Source organism: Neofelis nebulosa, chromosome 12 (genome assembly GCF_028018385.1).
Source record: "Neofelis nebulosa isolate mNeoNeb1 chromosome 12, mNeoNeb1.pri, whole genome shotgun sequence".
Classification (NCBI taxonomy): Eukaryota; Metazoa; Chordata; class Mammalia; order Carnivora; family Felidae; genus Neofelis; species Neofelis nebulosa.
The window spans coordinates 28,139,145-28,146,625 of NC_080793.1; the positions used below are offsets into that span (position 1 = coordinate 28,139,145).

General features: G+C 42.1%; 1 non-coding gene across 1 annotated transcript; it reads right to left on the reverse strand.

Annotated features, from left to right (window-relative positions):
- Positions 1–4,505: 4,505 nt before the first annotated feature.
- LOC131492330 (U6 spliceosomal RNA) lies at positions 4,506–4,608 on the reverse strand. Its single transcript, XR_009252018.1, has one exon. It is a non-coding gene; the product is annotated as a U6 spliceosomal RNA (small nuclear RNA).
- Positions 4,609–7,481: the final 2,873 nt, after the last annotated feature.

Below are 7,481 nucleotides of genomic sequence, written 5' to 3' on the forward strand. Positions count from 1 at the left end.
AAGAGAGAAGGAAAGCTTCCTAACTGGTTAACAAAATTGGCTGTAAAAAAAGGTCTTCATCCAAGAGAGAACACAGACCTGCCTGCAGCTGCTTCTATTTTTTTTTAATTAACTAATTTATTTTGAGAGAGAGACAGAAGGAAGGAGGGACAGGGAGAGAGGAAGACAGAGAATCCCAAGCAGGCTCCACACCGTCAGTGCTGAGCCCAGTGCAGGGCTTGAAACCACAAACCCTGAGATCATGACCTGAGCTGAAACCAAGAGTCTGAGGCTTAACCAACTGAACCACCCAGGTGCCCCATATTCTTTATTATTAAAAATGCAGTATGTTAGGGAAAGTTAGAGGAAGGCAGACTTCATGTTTTCTGTCTTGTAGCTTGGGACAGTACAACTAAACTTGATTCCGCTTGGGAGTGTTATGCCCAGAATTCGTGATCCCCAAAGACCACCAGGGACCTGAGTCCGATGCAAAAGCAAAGAGCCTTTATTCGAGCTAGCTCGAGCTCAATCTCCCACCTGCACCGACGCAGTGGTGAGATACCGGAGAGAGAGAGCGAGTTTCAAAATCACAAAGGTTTTATTGGGGTCTAGGGGCAGTTGGTGAGGTAATGGCTCACCATTACCGACTGGCTGGGGAAGGGTCGGAGTCCTATTACGCAGGTTGCAGTGTGTGTTTTGATTGGGAAGTTTGAAGGGTGAGCGGGAGGTTACTCAAGGGGAGGAGGCGTGGTCAAGGTGGAGGACACAGAACAAGATGGAGTCGGCCGGTGTAGGTCCCCCCTTTTTGGGTGTACTCCTTTTAAACCTACGTAAAACCCGTTTTTACATTAAAATTTTTAAAAATGGTTTTGTTTATTTTTGAAAGAGAAAGAGGGAGAGAGCGTGTGTGCGCACACACAGCAGGCTCCAGGCTCTCAGCACAGAGCCCAATGTGGGGCTTAAACCCACAGACCATGATTTCATGACCTGATATCCCAAAGTTGGACACGTAAGCAACTGAGCCACCCGGGAATCCCTAGTTTTGCATTTTAAAGTCCTGTTTTTGCATTTTGAAAAGGTTCATTTTTTTTCAGGATAGCTTGGGAAAGAGAATGGTTAAAGAACAGTCTTCAAGGGGGTCTAGACCACAGAAGAAAAGTTCTAGAGTCAGAAGGTGGGTTTTTTTGTTGTTGTTGTTTGTTTTCTTTTTAAGACTTAGAAAAAATTTCAGTGTACTGATGAACTGAACACAATCCCAACTATCCCATCACAGAAAATGAAACTCTGATCTGAAGTCAGATTTCCAGAACACCCAGAGAAGTTTGTAAACCAAGCAAAATCCCCACTGAGTTGCTGCTACCTTGTGCTCTCCACAAGGACTCCGAATCTTCCATTTCTTTTCCTTAGCTGAAGTGGCTGTAGCATGATGGAGGTCATCAGCCAAAGTTTATGGCTCCAGTGTGATAGTGCCACATTTCCTGGATCCCTCCCTCCGGCCAGCCACACCCACTGTTGCCTCCTATCTGTGGTTGTGAAAGCAGTCAACCACTGACCTGCACAGCTGTGAGTTAACAAATGAATGTTGTTTTAAGCTACTGAGTTTGTGGTAATTTATCCCACAGCAATAGAAAGTGAATCTACCTACATTTTTCTTTTGTTTCTCAGGAAAGTGCTATGAGAAGACCCATTACTCAGCTCTCCCCTCTAGGAAAAAAGGACATCTCTAGAACAGAGCACCCATACTGCCCTCTGGTGTGGATCTCCAACAAAGCAGGCATGTGTAAGCACAACTCCGTTTCTAAGAATCCTACTGTCTCAATCCTAGTGAAGAAGACTGTGGAGATATTGATGCCAACCTAGCACAGGAGTCAGATCTGACCAAACAGTTCCACCACCTCCAAAGTTCCCTAAAATGTGCGGTGAGAAACCTATTGCACACAGTAGCATAGCATGAACGATAATAGGATAAGAAAAGGGACAGCTTATGAGGGACAGCTTATCAGACTCTCATCTTCCCACTGTCCATGGTCCACAGAGGCAATGCTAGGGGGCATCCCAGCTCTGCCTGGCAGCCTGCTCCCAGGGACTCTCAGGGACTCCAGTCCCTTGTGCGCCCATTTGACAACCCCATCCAAACAGAAGCCCCTGAGGGAAGAAGTGTGGCTGTCTCCTTAGCTAATCATCTGCCAAATCAGTTCAGGCTTATTCTAAGCGAGGACCGTTCTCCTTCCCCAGACACCCACTCGGGCTTTGTTCTTCTCTGTAAGCCCAGCAAACTCAACTGAATTTTGGACACCAGCTTTCCCTCTTTGTAGACCAAGAACCTCAGAGGCTGGGAGGGCACTAGAACATATTTTGAGAGCTGCTGGGGTTACAAGTTACATTTACTCAGGCTTGTGCTAGGTGGGCCTTGTACCTGGCACCGCTAGAGTGTTTCAAGAGGTGCAAAAATTAATAGTTTCCAGGCAAATTAGAGTGCATTTCCTCCCGGGTTCATTCAAGAGCATTTTGATAGCCCTCAAGTCAAGGTGGAGGGAATCAAGTGTTTTTGCATTTCACCCTCATAACAATCTTGCAAGATTGATAATAGTATTATTATTTTATGGATGACACTTAGAAAGGTTAAATGACCTATCCAAGGTCACAGTCAATAAACTATGGAATTGGGATTTAATTTAATCTTTTTAAAGTCTGTATGTGGTATTATGATTTATTTTTTTTTAATGCTTTTTATTTATTTTTGAGACAGAGAGACAGAACATGAGCAGGGGAGGGGCAGAGAAAGAGGGAGACACAGAATTCGAAGCAGGCTCCAGGCTCTGAGCTATCAGCACAGAGCCTGACGTGGGGCTTGAACTCACAGACCGTGAGATCATGACCTGAGCCAAAGTCAGATGCTTAACCATCTGAGTCACCCAGGCTCTCCAATTATGATTTAAAAAAAATTTTTTGATGTTTTATTTATTTTTGAGACAGAGAGAGAAAGAGCATGAGCAGGGGAGGGCAGAGAAAGAGGGAGACACAGAATTCGAAGCAGGCTCCAGGCTCTGAGCTGTCAGCACAGAGCCCAACACAGGGCTCAAACTCATGAACCATGAGATGCTCAACTGACTGAGCCACCCAGGCACCCCATGATTTATTTTTAAATAAACTTTTTATTTCAAAACACCTTTAGATTTACAGAAACGTTATGAAGATAATATAGAGTTCCCGTACACCCCACATCCAGTTTCTCTTGTTATAATATCATCCATTAATATGCTACATTTGTCACAATTAATAAACCAATATTGATACATTTAATTGTTTACTAAAATCCATACTTTGTTTAGATTTCCTCAGTTTTCCCCTAGTGTCCTTTTTTTTGTTCCAGGATCCCATGTAGGACACCATGTTACATTCAGTAGTTAGGTTTCCTTTAATTCCTTCCTTTAATTCCTCTTGGCTGGGGCAGTTTCTCTGACTTTCCTTGTTTTGATGATCTTTAAAGTTCTGAGGAGTACTGGTCAGATATTTTACAGAATGTACCTCTGTTGGGAATTGTTTTATGTTTTCTCATGATTAGACAGGGGGTATGTGTTTTTGGAAGACCAAAGAATTTAAGTGACGCTTTCATCACATAGTATCAAGGGTGAATATTATCACTGTTGATGTTCACCCAGATCACCTTGCTGAGTTAACGTTTTGCCATGTTTCTTTATCGTAAAGTTACTCTCTTTTCGTTCTTTTCATACTGTACTCTTTGGAAGCACTCGTGTGCAGTCCACTTTTTCAGAGGTGGGGAGATAGGTTCTTCCTCCTTAAGGGTGGAGTATTGATATAAAAGATTTGGAATTATTCTGTAATTCATTTACTCAGTCATTTATTTATATCAGAATGAGCACATGGATATTTATATTTTGGGTTATTATCCAATACTACTTAATTTTGTTGCACATAATTGAATTTTAATCTTCTGTTTTTTTGTTTTTGTTTTTGTTTTTGTTTTTAATAATATATTGCTTGTGGTCTTGATTCGATACCATGGAGGTGGTATTTGGACAGGACCCAGGGTCCCATACACTGGAATACTTTCCTGCCTGGTAGACTCCCTTTGAGGCTCCCAAGGTACATAAATGCCAGAGGACAAGGCCAGGCCGAGGGATTCTCATTATCCCTGGATTGATCGCAGGCCTCTGTCAAAGTATAAATTTCAAAAGTTGAAAACATGACTCTCTCAAAAATATAGAATAAACACAAGTCATGGGGCGCCTGGGTGGCGCAGTCGGTTAAGCGTCCGACTTCAGCCAGGTCACGATCTCGCGGCCCGTGAGTTCGAGCCCCGCGTCAGGCTCTGGGCTGACGGCTCGGAGCCTGGAGCCTGTTTCCGATTCTGTGTCTCCCTCTCTCTCTGCCCCTCCCCCGTTCATGCTCTGTCTCTCTCTGTCCCAAAAATAAATAAAAAACGTTGAAAAAAAAAAAAATTTAAGAATAAACACAAGTCAAAGATTTTATTTAACTCGTTAATTGAGGGAACTGGTAAGATGAGAAACAGATACTTATAGACAATTTTGCGTATCATCCTTGCACAGGGACCATGCTAATCTTCTCTGTATCGTTCCCATTTTAGTATGTGTGCTGCTGAAGCAAGCCCTACTTATAGGCAATTTTATTTTATTTATTTTTTAATTTTTAATTTTTTTTAAAAAAAGTTTATTTATTTATTTTGAGAGAAAGAGAGAGCAGCAGCGGGGAGGGGCAGAGAGAGAGGGAGAGAGGGAGAACCCAATGCAGGCTCCGCACTGTCAGTGCAGAACCCACAGCGAGGCTCGAACTAACAAACAGTGAGATCATGACCTGAGCTGAAATCACTTATAGGAAATTTTAAAAAGAACTTCAGAATGAGGTCATTATGAGATATACAGTATTGGTTTACTGTCCTATGGGGCAATAAAATCACAACCTTTGGGGTTATCTTATCTACTGGTCAGAAATCATTTGCATCTCTATTACTCACAGATGTACAAGTTAGCATGCAACCTCACTGAGTCTCAGCCCCAATTACTAGTAAGTAGTAAAGTCCTGGAATGGTAACTTCTCATGAGACATTATGTAATTCTTTTTTTTTTAATTAAAAAAATTTTTTTTAGTGTTTATTTATTTTTGAGAGACAGAGCACAAGTGGGGGAGAGGCAGGGAGAGAAACACACACACAGAATCTGAAGCAGGCTCTAGGCTCTGAGCTGTCAGCACAGAGTCCGACACGGGGCTGAAACCCACGAACTGTGAGATCGTGACCTGAGCTGAAGTCAGATGCTCAACGAACTGAGCCAGCCAGGTGCCCAGAAATTATGTGATTCTTGAATGGGCCTGTTGATCTACAGTTTAACACGAATATTGAAAGGACACGTTGTGTGGTCTCCTGAACTAACCATGTTTTTGATAGTTTTTCTTAACTCATAGCCCAATGTCATTTCTTGTGGAACTTTAAGAAAGCATTTTGCCAGCCTACATAGCCCCGTGGCCTCCCCCTAGGCTCTACCTTAGTTCCACTCCAGGAAACAGAAGGTCCTTTCTAGGGGGAACGTAGCCCAGGCCTCTCTAGGGAGACTGAAGATTGCAAAGGGGCTTAGCACTTCAGTTTCCTTCCCTCACACCAAAAACACCACTTCCTGGCACTGTGGTCCAAGAAATGTTAAGCCCGATCAATGCATATTGAGGGGATTCAGAACAAGTGTCCACAAAATGTGCCACTTTGGCATATGGACTCTATTGAGCTGAAAGCAATCAATACTGGCAGATTAAAAAAACTTTTACCTCTCCCTTAAGTGCCTGAAAGAATTTAGATAGAGGGTCTGATCCAGGAAGAGAACTAGCACCAGAGATAACTATGAAGCATATGGACTAGGAATGGTTAACTGCTGGGTGAAGGGGGGTGCAAAGCTCTGCAGAGCCTGGAGGGCTCTGCAGGGTAAGGCAAACATTTGTTTACCAAACATTTGCTCTTCCCCTCTTTCTGTGAGTTGTGTTCCTCCCCGTTGACATTCTAGAGCTTTCCTTTAGCTCAGAATGGCATATAAACCTCAATGGCCTGATTGCCTATAGGTGTCATATTCTTAAGGGTCCCATTTGTATGTTTGCTTTTCTCCTGTTAATATGTCCTATGTTAATTGATTCTTAGACCAGCCAAAGAACCTAGAAGGGTAGAGGAAAAAGGTTTCCTTCCAAGAATGTCAACACCCCTTTCTTTGATTTTAGGGGGATAGTGAGGCTTGACAGAGTGGACATAACCTTGATTTCTCTCTAGAAAGGGAAATACCCTACATGGCTTCCAAATTTTAACCTTACATAATACTATTAATTTTTATTTAATGTCCTTTAACTGAGTGGTGAGTGCAGGACTATATATTTGTATAGCTTCACATTCTTCACAGCATCTGGCATTAGGCCTGGCATATTGCAGGCACTTTGTAAATGGCAGCTGTGTGAATAAGCTGTGTGAATAAGTATGATTTGGGGGTTTCGGTGAAAATGGGATTATGCAGGAGAAAGTGTTTTTAGAAGCCTATGCCAATGACTTGCTATTTGTGAGGCCATGCTGTGAGGGGATGTCTTGAGAACACAGTATTCCGGAAGAAGTAGCTTCCAAAAGCACAAGAAAGCCTTTTATTTTTTATAATGTGTCCCAGATGGCAATATCAAATAATAATAATTATGATACATTTTTTTTAAAGGAGCCCAGGCCTGTCAACATCTGGCTTTAGATTATAAATTGGCTCATTATCAGGAAAAAATATTTATTGAAACATAGCAATGATCAATGACTCAACATAAGCTTGTTGTAACAATCAGGCCATTATTTGTACATGTGGTATTTGGTGCATAGCTTCACAATAGGGAGAATTTTGTTCCAAGATGAGCACCAGGGACAGGAAATTGGACTTTGGAGTCCTGGTCTGATCATCTAGAATATAGGACTAATTGGGATGCCTCCCTTGGAGGCTTGCTTCATTAAAGTTTGGTTGAGAGCTCAGAAAGCTTTGAATCAAAGACTCCTCAGCACTGTGCTTAGCCTCATTATTTAAGTAAAAACCTCAAAGTGCTTAGGCCATTTTACTTGTTTTTCAAGACTCTCTGTTTTTCTACATCATTAAGACTTTCTTAGGAATTTGCCTAGATTCAGCTCCCTGCCCCTTTACTTCTGTCTTCAAAAATATCTTAAATATTATTTGGCATAGAATATCCTGAAAGATTCTGAGACCTCCACAGTCACAAATGATGAAAGAGAATGTACCAGAAGACCAGCTGGAGCAGTGCTTGCTGCAACGAGCAGCCTGGTGGAAAGAACACAGACTTTAGTGTCAGATGGCTCTCAAGTGGAATCAGAAGCCTAAAACGTATTTGATGTGCGAGCTTAGACATCTTTTAGTATTATCGGGTCTCTGTTTCCTCATCAAGAAGACTGGGAATATACTACCTGCTTTGTAGTATGGTTTTAAGAATTAGAAATTATATCTGTATAG